This window comes from Heterocephalus glaber, unplaced genomic scaffold (assembly GCF_053883595.1).
Source record: "Heterocephalus glaber isolate CG9 unplaced genomic scaffold, H.glaber_assembly_v1.0 deba00001472, whole genome shotgun sequence".
Classification (NCBI taxonomy): domain Eukaryota; kingdom Metazoa; phylum Chordata; class Mammalia; order Rodentia; family Bathyergidae; genus Heterocephalus; species Heterocephalus glaber.
The window spans coordinates 98,298,192-98,311,188 of record NW_028258315.1 but is presented as its reverse complement, the minus strand read 5'-3'; the positions used below and the strand labels follow the sequence as shown (position 1 = coordinate 98,311,188).

Sequence of the window (12,997 nt, the reverse complement as noted above, 5' to 3'; positions counted from 1 at the left end):
TGTCTTATTCTTTTTAGGGTTCCAACTCAATCTCCATTGCTTTAAATCTTTTCAACTTTCTCATTTCATGTTCTTTTTTGTAATGTTGTTGTATGACCTCTTCTTACATGGTGACTTGTGACTTAGCAGTTTCCTGGGTGTTCTGAAATTTACTATTGGGAATTAATGCTTTGCAAGGATGGCTGCAACTGAGGCTGGGGAATTGGCTCTCCAAGGAAATTTTTCATTGGCTTCTGTGGAGTGTTTCTGGCATATCATGAGCAAGACCAGTTTTTGTGCTAATTTTCCATTCAGAACTCACCAGTTGTGACTTTTATTGTTCACACTCCATCTCCAGGGAGCCCCAGGCCTCAGGTTTCTAATGTTAAATTGAGACTTTCCCTTCCACCAAGAGCACAGGTGGAGATGGGTGAGTTTCTTGGGCTGGTCAGCAGGTTTTCTAATCTATGTCTTCATGGGGCGTGGATCCCCCATGGCTTTGTCCACGGGTCTTAGAACAACTCCCTGCGTCTTCTTTTCCCAAGGCCTTGTCTGTCTCTTGAGTGGGACTTAAAACCTGAGCGTTTGCAGACCTAAGACAAACTCTTTCGTACAACCAGCTGCACTTCTACCTCACAGCCACAGCATGAGTGCGCACACCACCTCCTCTTATTTTTAGCTACCTCCTTATGTTGCCAGCTGGGTATTTTCCTTTCTTAATTAAGTCAGCAATGAATTTAAAAGAAATTTTGTAGTTATCTAGGTGTTTGAAGGTTTGGCGTTTTCAAGCTGTTGTCTCTTGCCATTTTGCCAGAACCAGGAGCTTATGACCAGCTAGTGGTATGGCACTTGGGTAATACACAGGGATATGCGTTGAAATCTTGGTGTCCTTTCCATCTGACATCTGCTTCATCTTCAGACTGCCTCGTCAGCAGTAATAACATTTACCATTTTCTTTAGTAGCATTCCTAAGACCTAAGACCTCAGACTCCTAGGCCTTTTGTGTGTGTGTGTTGTACTTGAGATTGAACTCAGGGCCTTGCGCATGCTAGGCAAATGCTCTGCCTCTGAGCTAAACCCCCAGCCCTCTGGAAGCGTTTTTGCAAATACAGCATTCATATGTGTACATAAAACATGAAGATTTGTTTAAAAAAGCAGTGGTACATTTCACTCTGTCCATACTGTATTTAGTAGTGTGTTCTGGAGTTCATCCCCTATTGGTACCTTAGCTCGGCTGTTTTCTCGAGACTGCATAACGCTGCACTATATGGATGTACCCTCAGTTATTTACACACCTTCCCTGGTGTCGGGCAATTGCGTTTCCCCTCATTCTGATGTGGGGCAGACGCCCCCGAATACATCTTTCCTTGGGTATCATTTACCCTCATTCTGTGTCCCGCTGCTGCGCGGCACCCGCCCAGCCCAGCGCCTGGGTCAGGCTTTACCTTTCCGGGGTGACCCGGTACCAGGCGGGAGCCGCCCCGGGGGGCGCGGTCATCCTCGGCCCTGGGCGCCCGCGCGTGCACACATGAGTGCCGGCGCCCTGTGCGGCCCAGTCCGGCTGCCCTCGCGCCAGGCTCTCCCCAGCCCCGACCCGGGGCAGCCCAGTCTGGGAGCGGGCTTGCAATTGGCCGGCGGCCCGCGGCGCTGTCCAATGCGGGCCCGGGAGGTGGGCGGCGCCCCCGGGAGCAGCGCGAGGCGGGCGCGCCCTCGGGACCGGGGCTCGGCTGCGCCGGCCGGCCGCGCTGTCCCCGCGCTCCTGCTCGGCCGCGGCGCCCCGTCCTGCGTGCCCGCCGCCCCTCCGGCGACGCGCCGCTGAACTCGGTAAGTGGCCGCAGGGCCTGCGGCGCCCGGAGGATGCGCTGGACGCCAGCCCGGGCCGGGCCGGGCTCCCGGACTCGGGCGGCTCTCGCGCAGCCGCTTTATTGACCTCGGCGCCGTCTTGGTGCTGGAGTAGGGTGGCTTCGGGGTAGATATTTAGGGCTCAGAATGCGCTTTCAGATCGTCTTTGTTTATACCCTCCCGCTTAAACACGTGAAGTGCGCTTCTGCGGTGGACCCATCCGGTCCCTCCCGCGAACTGTCCGCAGCCGGGATGGGATCGGGAAGGCCCACCTGAACCTCACTGCATCCGCCAACCTCACCTGGCCAGGTCGTGTCCCCGCAAAGGGAAGCGACGCTCGCTTTGCCAAGACTAGGACTGCATTTTAGTCCTCATCGGTCAGGCCTCTGTCATCAGAGACCCCCCCCCCCCCGTTTGCTGAGCTGGCCGGGGAGAGGACGCTTCCTCCGGCGTCGCCTCTGCCCACAGGGGATCCGGTCGGAGAAGCTGGGGAGGTGTTGGGGCGTCCGGCACCTGCGCCCCCGAGCTGGAGGCCCCCAGGTGAGCACTGGGATCGGCGATCCGGCGCCTGGGCGGCTGTGCCCTGGGAAATGTAAAGCACAGCGCTCCCGAGGGACAGTAAGTGGGGAGTGGACAAAGCTCAAAAGATGCAGCCCCCATCTGTTCCTGTGCTGGCTCCTAGGCCAGAGGTGGGGAAGTAATGCAAAGGTCAGAGCTTAATTTTTTGTTTTTTTAAGAGGAGGCAGCTGGAAGACGTGCCCTCCCAAATTGGAGCAATGTCTGATGCTTGCATTGCCAAATTCCATTTCCGCCCATATGAAATTCTTTCGGCTTTTAGCAGCCCTGGTTTTTGCCGGGCTGGCTTTTATTTGCAGTTGTTTAGGTGGTGTGAATCATTTGTATACTTTGAGTTCTCGGCTTGCTGCACACAGATGTTTTTATCTGTGCAACCAGTTGAGTAAGCGGAGAGAAGCCTGTGACCGTCTGTGCAGACAGAGGAACGCCGCTGGGGAGGATTCGGCCCTTCCTTTCCAGACCTGCAACTGCCAAGTCTTCCCCGCCATTGGGCAATGCAGGGGAAGGTGTCAGGTTCGTGGGCTCAGCTCATTCTGCTCGGCTCACAATAAGACAGCTTCCCAGGGGCCCGGAAGCAAGGCGGGTGGGGTGGGGTGGGGTGGGGTGGGGTGGGGGCGGCCTGTAAAAATGATCCTGTGTTCTGACTGTTGACTGCGGCTCTCCCTGGGTTTCTGAGAACCTGCCAGGAGAAACTGTTGACTGGATGGAGGCTTCCAGAAATGCAGAGCAGAAATCAGGACAAGCTCTCCTTGAGTGGTTTTTATTTCTGTTTGAAGGAAAAGAACACTTTGTTTAAAAAATAACAAATTCCGACTTTTTCAAGAGCAAAAAACGGTTCTGTTCTAAAGGCAAACTGGTTTTAAGAGTGTGAATCATTTGGTCTATGGTTTTTTCTTCTCCTTTGCTGTGGAGGCTTGGAGATGATTAGATGTCCCATCTCCAGGAGACTCCAGTGTTTTTCTGAGCCAGCCTCGGATGGTACACAGCTCCGGGAGTGATAGAAGAAAGCCCTGTTCCTGGGCAGCTTCTTCGGTCGTTCAAGCTGCTGCATTAACGAGCCTTGTGTCTGGTTTGTTTTTTTGAATTTTGGAGGTTGTATTTCCTTGTAAGAAACTGAAATAATGCTCACCTTCCCTTCCTGAGCTTTTAAAGATGGATCTCGTTCTTGAGATGGTTCTGCCAAGCTGCTTCCCCTCTCGCCTCAGCAGGAGGAACTCTTGGCTCTCTTCCCCAGAATCACCTTGAAGCCGGGCTGTTGTCCTGAGGAATGGGAGCCGAGCGAGGGTTTGGACTCGGGCTGGCCAGTTTGGTGGTGACCTTTATGGTCTGTGTAGAGCTGTCCACAGAGAGCGCAGAGCAGTGTGTGCTGGATTTACCCTGAGCATTAAGCATGCGGAGAATGGCGATGAAGACTCCAAGGGACAAGCGAGGGACACGGCTGGTCTGTGTGTGGCTGTGTGTGCAGAGACCTGTGGTCCTTAGTAGTTTGGAAAACCCGGCCTCAGAGAGGCCATAGCCCCAAGATATTTGGCTTAATCTTTCCTGAAAGCTATCCAATCACATTAAGCACTTCCTAGCTGTATAATAAAGTAGGAAGCCTTGAGGAGGATATAAACTCAGTGTGCTATTCTCAAGTAAATGAGAGGAAGCAGAGGGAATAATGTGTTCAGCTACCAAATCACAGAAGGGTAATCCTAATTGAATATAATGAAACTCTATGGAAGTTGTACTGATGTATACTAATATATGTAACATTTAAAGTTTCTTCAGTTTTTTTTGTTGTTTCCTCAAAATCTAAATGGCAGGGGATTCTCTTCCAGGATGCTTAACATTTGATTACCAAGCAGGGCTTGTGGGGGGAGTCTTTGCATACCCAGCTGTGCTCTATGACTAGCAGAGAAAGGCCTTTTTTGGGGTAAAGATTGTAATCTGGATGGCTTCCAGAAGAATGGAAGGGAGGCCCAGGGAGAGACGCAGGTACTGTGGGACTTGGTGTCTGGGGAAGCTCAGAAGTAGCTTCCCTGAAGGGTAGCCAGAGTCCTCCAGGCGTTGGCTTCCCTTGCCTGCAGCAGCCAGCCTGTGTGGGGAGATCTGCAGCCATCATGGGGTCTCCCGGGCCCCCACGGGGTGCCAGTCTGCACGGAACGCCGTGTGGCTTTGCTTACCGTGCCTCTGGAAGTTTGCCCCTTACTGTTTTTCCCTTCCAAGAACGACTACTGGATTCCTGAAACACTTGCTGAAGTTGCTCTGTTCACCCAGGGTGCTCTGTACAGGCTTGGTGGATGAGCAAATAACTGTCTGTTGGATTTGGGGTAGATTATCATTTCGACTGCTGGGTCATCTGGCCTTGGGACCAGGTCTCATGGGGGATATTATAAATGACAGTAGGAGTCAGGAGGAGGACAAGAGCTGTAAGCTTACTGAGTTCGGCTCATCACAGACTTACGTGGCTTTCTCTGACTCTTCTGTGCGTAAAAATGTCCTTCCCAGGGGCTGCCTTGGTGGTCTGTGGTGAGGCCCGAAGTCGCAGGTAGCAAACACCCGGGGCATTCTCGGGCTGTAGCTTGACAATGCTTCCCTGTTTGCTATCGTTGAAAAACCATCACTGTACCCCTGGGCATCTGTGCCAGTAGGGAAGACCAGGCTGAGAGGGCTCCCGGCACCACGCGGGCACCGGGCTGGGGTCTGCCCTCTTGGGTTTGTGCTCCTGCGGCGGGCTCCAGGGCGTTGGCGTCAGCTGTGCCCAGGAACATCCTCCCTGCCAGCCTTCTCCACGGAGATGCTGGCTGTCACAGGCAGCGGCCGTGCGGGCCCCGTCTCGGCAGTGTGTGTGGTGGGGTCTAAGGGCAAGGTGGCGTGCAGGTCCTCGAGCTCGGGGCCTGCAGGTGCCGCGTGAAGGTAACCCAAAGAGTGGGCGGGCTGGGCTCCTCCAGCTGTGCGACCTGGAGGCGGCTCTCCCTCAGGAGCCCTTTCCACTCTCGCCAGGGCCGCTTTCTGTCTGCAGCCCACAGCCCTTCGCTGGAGCCTCCCACAGGCTGGAGAGTGGGCCAACCTGAGCTAGGCCCTCCCCCCTGCACCCTCCGTGCTGCGCCTGGGGGCGTTGAGGACGCACAGCGCGGGGCGCACTGTAAGAGGAGAGCAGAGGCAGCGGCCTCATTTACCTCCTGACTGAGCCTCGCTTGGCTTGACCTCATTTTTCTTGCGCTCGGGCGCATGGAGTGGCCCTGATTTTTCCTGCTTGATTGCCGCAAGATTGTGATACAGGACAAAGCCCTTGGCCCCAGGGGCTCTGCCTTCCTTGTCTGTGAAATGGAAGGCCCATGCCAGCCTTCTCCTGCGGACGCCGGTGATAGATGACTGCGAGCACTTTGGGTTTTGTTCCAGGGCGTTTGGAACTTTCCCCCTGTTACCCTAGCCTGGGTCCCTTGGGTGATGCAGGGAATCCCTCTGGTGAGCTGCTCTTCTGCGAAGTAGATCCAGGCAGCTTCTGGGTAGATTGAGAACTTGGGATCCTCCACTTCTCTCCAGGGACGGAAGTGCTTCTTACCCAGAAGGCTGTGAGGAGCCTTAGAGAAGGGAAATCTGTGCAGCCGTGGCCTGGAAGCCCTGCCCGGCCTCACCTCCTGATGTGCTGAGGAGCACCCCAGGGGAAGCTGCTTCTCTTCCGCACGGTGGCCCGCCTCCTAGGAGCACTGTGACAGGCGGACTGCAGGTGACAGCTCTGCAGCTCGGGGAGGGGAGGGTGGGGAGATGTGGGGACACCCTGCACAGCCCCGCCTGCCCCTTTTGGTCCTTTTAGCAGCTCTGCGGCTTTATCTTCCTGGCCTTTGGGCTGCTTTGCTGCCCTTTCTTCTCTCCTGGCTGTAGAACTTGGCCGCTCTGACCACTTCCTCCTGGCTCACCTCCAGACTCTCAAGCCCCTGCTGATGTCACTTGTGCCCTAGTCCCTGGCGTGGTGCTGTCAGACAGTGCTGACCAGCACTGTATACCTGCAGCTCTACCTGCACTGCCCACCTTCATCCCTTGATATCCATGGGAAGCTGTTTCCCAGGTTCCGCCTGGACCCCCAGATCCAAAGATGCTCAAGTCCCTGGTATAAAACGGCATGGTCTTTGCATATAACTGCACAAGTCCTTGGAGTACGTTTAAACCACCTCTGGGTGCCGAGTCAGACCGAGACACTGGTGGTGGGGAAGGCAACGCATGGTGATTCCAGCAGACTAGGTCTGTGATGGGACGCACGGAGGGCTGGCTGGGCACACCTCTGTTCTCGGTGTTTTCATTTGCTGTCGGACAGACTTCTCAAGCTCTAGACTTGTTCTGTCTCCGAGCCTTTGTTACGTCAGCAGATGGCACCTCCGGCTTCCCAGTGGCTCGAGCTAAAAACTTGTGGCACTCTTGGTCTTTCTGTTTTCCTCACACGCCCTTCCAGCCTCATGGGAATGAGGCCTTCGTTCCATCTCCAGATTAAGCCCAAGCTGAGGTGTGCTGAGGGCAGAGAAGTAAGGGGGAGGCTGACTAGTTTGGGTCTTGAAGTCGCTCCCTGGGGGAACTGGGATGTTGTGCATCCTGACAAGGCGCACGTACCCAGACATGGCACTTGGCATCAGCGATCGGCTCTCCACGTAAGACCTGTGCATGTTGCCGTGTGTATGTAAGTTCCATCTCGATAAAAGATGTGAGAGAAAACCACACACCCCAGATGAGGCTGCCTGCTCACGGTCACCCGTGCTACTGTTGTTCCTCACCTCGATTAACTAGGTAACCTCACCTCGTGTGAAGGGTTGAAGATTCCCCTTGTCGCACCGGGGGACAGCTTCCCATTGCAGTGTGGAAAACTCCCAAACATGGCGGCGGCGGGGCCTCGCACTCCAGCACAGTGCAGCCCTGCTGCTCCTGGGAGCGCCTCCCTCCGTGGTCCCCACGAGATCTCCCTTGCCCCTGTCCCCGCTGGGCCTTGGTGCTTGTTCTCCTCCGAATGCTGCTCCTCTAGACCCTGCCCCGGCTGGCAGTTTCTCACCTCCCAGGTCTTAGCTTCGGTGCCGTTCGGTCGAGAGGACTTTGTGCCAGGCCCGACCCCGACTCGGTCTGCCTTGCCATCTCCCCGTAGCCCGAAGCTTTTCTTGGCTGTGTTGCCTTACTGACTTTCTCTGCAGTGCTTCTCCAGATCCGACGGACTTCTGCCCACAGTGATGATGCTGCACCTGTCCTTGGGGCTGTGTCCTTGAAACGGCTGCCCAGTGACAGTACTTACCACCGTTAGAGGCTCCCTAAATAGACTGTGACTGACTGGTACCTGGGCCAGTGTCTGACACAGCAACTGCAAGAACGTTGCTAGCTAATTGAAATTCTAAACTGATTCCTATTATTTACTCTCTCCTTTCCTCCTGGCAGATGGGAAAACTGATGTGCGTCTTGACCCTGCTAAGCCCCTGTACTTAACATTTCTGAGCCTTAATTTTTTTATTGCAAAACAAGGTCAGTGATGGCTGCCTTGGGTGGAGGTCTGTAACCCTAAGGAGGAGGCGTTACTGTCATGCAAGTGTGCATTAGGGTTTTGTCACCTTTTAAACACTGCACCCTGACTAATGGTTTTCTTTGAAGACTGTGAGCTGCTGAACTCTCCTGCCTAGGATGTCTGATCAGACACAGCTGTTCTAGGAATTGACTTGGGACCTAAGGGTTTTTAAAATCCACTGCAACTCCCTCAGAGGGCAGCAAAACATATATTTATGTTTTCATCTGTTGGTGAAAACCCTTCCCCTAGAACAAACCTTGAGCTGTATGCACAGCGCCCCAAACTTCCAGCCCTCCCTGACCCCAAAGGCTACCTGCACCTCTCACCTAATATTGTTGCTAGAGGACTTGCTTCGAAGTAGAGCAAAGGACTGAGTGTTCTAGAAATGGGAAAAAGTCAGCAGCTATTGGTGGAGATGAGAACACCCTTTCTAGAGAAAGAGGAGACTGAACTCCCAGAGCCGTGGCTTATTTGTTTGGACTGTTCCTCTCAATACTCATATAGGAATAGCCCCGAGGTTGATTTCCTTGGAGCTCCGGTTAAAACAATGAGGAGCCCTTTCGGAGCTCATGGGTCCAGTGTGACTGACTGGCAGTGCCGGCTGTAGGCAGGAACCACTGGTGGACATAAGGAATTAGAGAATATTGGAGGCCTGGAGGTGTCCAGTCCAGCACTCCCTCGGGCAACTGCAACACTCTGGGTTTGCAGATTTTGGAAAAATAGCTTGACAAAATGCAGCCTTCAGGTTTTTATTTTCTTTCAGGTGCTGGGGATTGAACCCAGAGCCTTGGTCATCTGAGCATGTGTTTGGAGGGTGTCCACATGATGGCTGCAGTGTCCCCAAGGACATTCTGAGGCTGCTTAACCGGGGCAGCTCTGCATTACCGCACCCCTGCTCAGATGCAGGAAGCACAGGAACTTATCAGAGGTCGGAGGTACCAGCCATAAACAAGCCTGTTTGATGTTCCCATGCGCGGTCGTCCCAGGAGGCTGGGCACAGACTCGTGTCGTCTTGCAGAGAGCACTGTTCAGGTGATGGGTGCTCTGTGGCCCTTTGTAGACAGATGAGCGGTATTAGCTTCCCAGGGCTGCTCCACCAAATCTCATGGTTGTGGAGCCAGAAGTGTGAAGGTCAGGGTGCAGCAGCATGGGGCTCCCTCCAGAGACCCAGGAGAGAACCCGTCCTGGCCTCTGGTGGCGGCTGGCAGTGCTCGGCATCCCTGGGCTTGTGGCCTCGTCAGGCCAGTGTCAGCCTCCTCTTCATTGCCTTCTCCCCTGTGCCTTGCATCCAGCTTCCTTCTGGCTGAGCAGATTGGGATGGTCGTGGTGATGTCGGGGCCACTGGGGTCGCCCATGATCACATCTTCACTGAAAGTTCTTGATTTAATTGTCTGCAGGGATCCTGTCCCCACATAAGGTGACAGGTGCAGGTTCCCGGGCGTATCTTTGAGAGACCGTTTCCTACTCTACCATAGGAGAGACCGTGACTCGAGCCAGAGCACCTGAGCCAAGTTCTCACTGTGGCGAGACCCCCTTGTTTCATGGTGAAGCCAGGAGGGAGCTGGAGCCCCACTCAGAGCTCCGGCCCACTTCCCGGGCTCTCTGGACCTCCGTTTCCTCAGCTGGAAAACGAGATACAAGTGCCCAACCTCTGTCCTTCATCAGGGTGTTGTAAAGGTTAAATGAGATGATTCTGTAGTGTACTGAGACAAGTGGACACCGGAGAACACTGGTTTGTTGTAATTATGTATTCTTACTACTGCTGAGTTACTGCAGTGTTGCCTTGTTCCTCCTCTGTGAACCTCACTGTCGCATGAAGCAGTGTGGGCTGCCCTGGCCCATGAGGACTCGGGGCTCCTTTCCCGGAGAGCATGCTGTGGTTCCGGGACACTCAAGGCCCACGCTGTATCTTGTAGGTCTTTCTGCTAATGTGCAGTATATACGTATGAGACGCCCAGTGGACCCTGGTGGATGGAACATGTCTGTTACGCACACAGATCAGAACTAAGCTGCGGCCAGTACCCAGGAGCTGCTCTGTGCTGTCTTCTCAGCGCTAACCGAGAGCCTTATTTTTCGCATCGTAGATGTTGCTGATTTGTGCTTTCCATCAGCATGTGTTCTTCTGTACAGTCCTCCTGCTTGTGAGATTTAATTGTTCTGTTGGATGCAGTTGCGGACGTTCATTTGAATTGTGATGTCCTGTTCGGCTGTTTTTATGCCAGTTGACCCATGCCCTTGTTGACGGGATGATACTTTTGTTTGCTTCAAGCTGGAAGCTGTCGCAGGCGGTGTGCAGACGTTCTGGCGCATTCATTTCTCCTGGGGAACAGAAAGCAGGGGACATAGTCCGAGGCACTTGTGACCAGATTCGCCCCTCTAGGGTGCTGCTTCAGATGCACAGGCAGGTGGAGAACCTCGGGCCCAGGAGTGTCTTAGTGTGCCCGGGAGGCTGTAGCCAAGTACGAAGCGAGCAGCTCACAGGCGGCTGACCTCCCAGCTCTGGAGGTGGGAAGGGAAAGACGCCGGCAGACTGCGGCTGATGAGGCCCACTTCCGGGTCCTCGCAGGTGGCGGGGAGGCCAGCTCGGGGGCTCTTTTCCGTGAGGTACCATCCCTGTCGTGAGGACTCCACCCTTGTCACTCAGTCCCCATCCAAAGCCTCCCGGCACTCTCACCGCGGCAGCTAGGACATCAGCGTGTGGCTGGTGGTACAGGGTTTCCAAGGACCCCCGAGGGCCCCGGCCGGCTCACGGGAGCCCGTCTCACTTCTTGGCTTGTCCACCACCCTCACGAGCCCTTGGGTCTGCCTCCGTTCTTGCTGCGTTGAAATCTTGAGCCACTGCTCTTTCCCGAATCCTCTCCCTCGGCTGGCCTTCCTGTGGGAGGACTGGTGTGGCCGTTTGAGAGGAGCCATGGCCTGAGGCTCCACCTCCAGGCGCCCTGCTCCAGTGCCAGGCGCCGAGCAGAGTGTCCCTTTCCCTGCCAACAGCCCGGACTGTCCTGTGGCCAGAGCATGTCCGGCCGGAGTGGGGACGCAGGAGGGGCCCAGGCTGGCAGGTGACGTGGGTAGCAGCCGACGCTTGGCACCATTGCCCAGAAAGGCTGGGAGCCTTTGCCTCAGCTCAGCTGTGCGATGTTCGTCGTTGTTAAAGAGACAGACGCACGGCGTGCCTGCCGGTGGTGTTACACATGTGAGGCTTGTCCCAGATCCTGGAGTTGCTTTTGGTCGTGGACCAAGCACTGCTAGGATGTGGTGATGGTGGAATAATGTGTGGGACTTTGCCCAGGGTTGCGTTAATTCGTGCCAGGTTGGCAGTTTACACTTGTCAGTTCTGGAATTAACCCGGGATATCAAGGTGGATGTTAGGCCCACTCACGAAAACACTCCAAAGAGAAATGAGTGACATTGGGCTTGGTGACGAAAGGTCCTTGCCTCTGTGTTTCTCCCTTGTGTATTAGGTGGCCTTAAAAGTGCATCTGTGACAGATGGGGTGGGGAGGGACACCTAGGAGACGATCTGTTTTAACGTCTTTGTTACGCTGTTGTGTTTCTCTTTTCTTGCTTAGTGTCCTCTTAAGAGGAAAGGAAGTGGAGATGTTTCGGCAAGGTGTGGCTAACTCTGTAAAATTTTTATTTCTTCAAGTCAGCAAAGAATTAAGCCATACTTTTCTGTGGGATTGTAATATCTCACAAAAATGAATAAATAGTTGAGTAATTCTCTTCCAGGCTCTTTGGGAGATATGATTATGATCATTATTGTCATTTATTTTGCATTTTCTTTATTACCCAAAGTATACTGGGGCCTTGTCCACATTATGGGTCAACGGACTTTTTCCGTAAAGTGCCAGATGGTAAAAGTCAAGAGATAAAATCAAGACTAGTATATAGGTACTGTATTTGTATAATAAGAAAACAATTTTCCACACAATTTTTATAGACAGAATTCAAAATATAAGGATAATACTTGAGTATTTTTTTTGGAATACAAGTTTTCTAATGAGAAGAGTGAGCTTGCCAGGGTAAAGGAGTATATTTAGGGTTACTGCTCTCCTATCATCACATTGATTGCAAATGTTCATCCGTAAAAATCAGTCTTACCTCATGAGCCATACAAAAACAAGCAGTGGGCTAGATTAGGCCTGCAGATCATAGTTTTATTTATATCATTACTGATCTATGTGTGTGTGCGTGCGCACATGTGCCCTTAAGTTGGGACGTAGAGGCCAGGGACGTACTCACCAGTGGCGTGAATGAGTGAAGAGTTACTCCCGCTGCAGAGGGAGTGTCAAGGTGCCAGTGCAGGCCTGGTCGGCAGGCTCACTGTGTCAGAGCGGCTTGCTTTCTCCCTGCCCTGCCAGCCTGCCCTGTGGCTTTCCTCAGAGTCATGCGTGGTCCTGGCTGCTCACACTGTCTGCACTTCAGGCAGAAGAAGAAGAGGGGGCGAAGTGCAAATCTACTCTCTCTTACAGGGGCTTCTCCGAGTCCTACCCAATGCCACTCCCTCCCCCTGGCTGGAACTTGGACCTTCAAAGAAGCTGGGAGAGGCAGTTATTTGCTCCATTTTAAAAACTGGACTCCAGTTACGAAGGAGGAAGAAGTGATATTGGGATAACTAGCCGTCTCCTCTTCTCCCTAGGTCCATTTTCCACAGTTTCAGTTACTTGCCATCAACTGTGGTCTGATAATACTAACTGGAAAATTCCAAAAATAACGCTTAAAGTTTGAATTATGCACTGCTCTGCGTAGCATGGCAAAATCTCATAGTGACTCACAAGCCACTCCCTCTTGCCCAGGACCCGAGTCGCCTCATTGTCCTGCATGTTCCTCTGTACACCGTATATACATGTCCTGTAGCCACTAGGAGCCACCTTGGCCATCACATCGGCTGGCCTGTGTCTCAGGGCCGGTGTCCAGGTCTCGTACAGGGCTCAGTGCCGTCTAAAGTCCCAGGAATGCCCTGGAACATTGGGACATATGCCCTATGGGGGAAAGGGGGCACTGCTGCAAACAGAGTTCTGTGCCATGTGTAGCAAGGTAGGAATGTGAACCCCAGAGGGATTACTCCCTTCCCCGAGGTCCGATA

At 53.6% G+C, this 12,997-nt stretch overlaps 1 protein-coding gene across 5 annotated transcripts in view; it reads left to right on the top strand.

Moving 5' to 3' along the window:
* Positions 1-12,997, top strand: part of Prickle2 (prickle planar cell polarity protein 2) — a 287,253-nt gene that overhangs the window by 152,743 nt on the left and 121,513 nt on the right. The window contains exon 1 of one of the 5 annotated variants that reach the window (XM_004871603.4): positions 1,705-1,803. The exons of 3 other annotated variants lie outside the window; for them this stretch is intronic. The gene's annotated coding sequence lies outside the window, so the exon portion shown is untranslated. Of the gene's footprint in view, positions 1-1,704; positions 1,804-1,916; positions 2,362-12,997 lie in introns of those variants that run through there. One more of the 5 variants, XM_021249654.2, reaches the window with a different exon arrangement.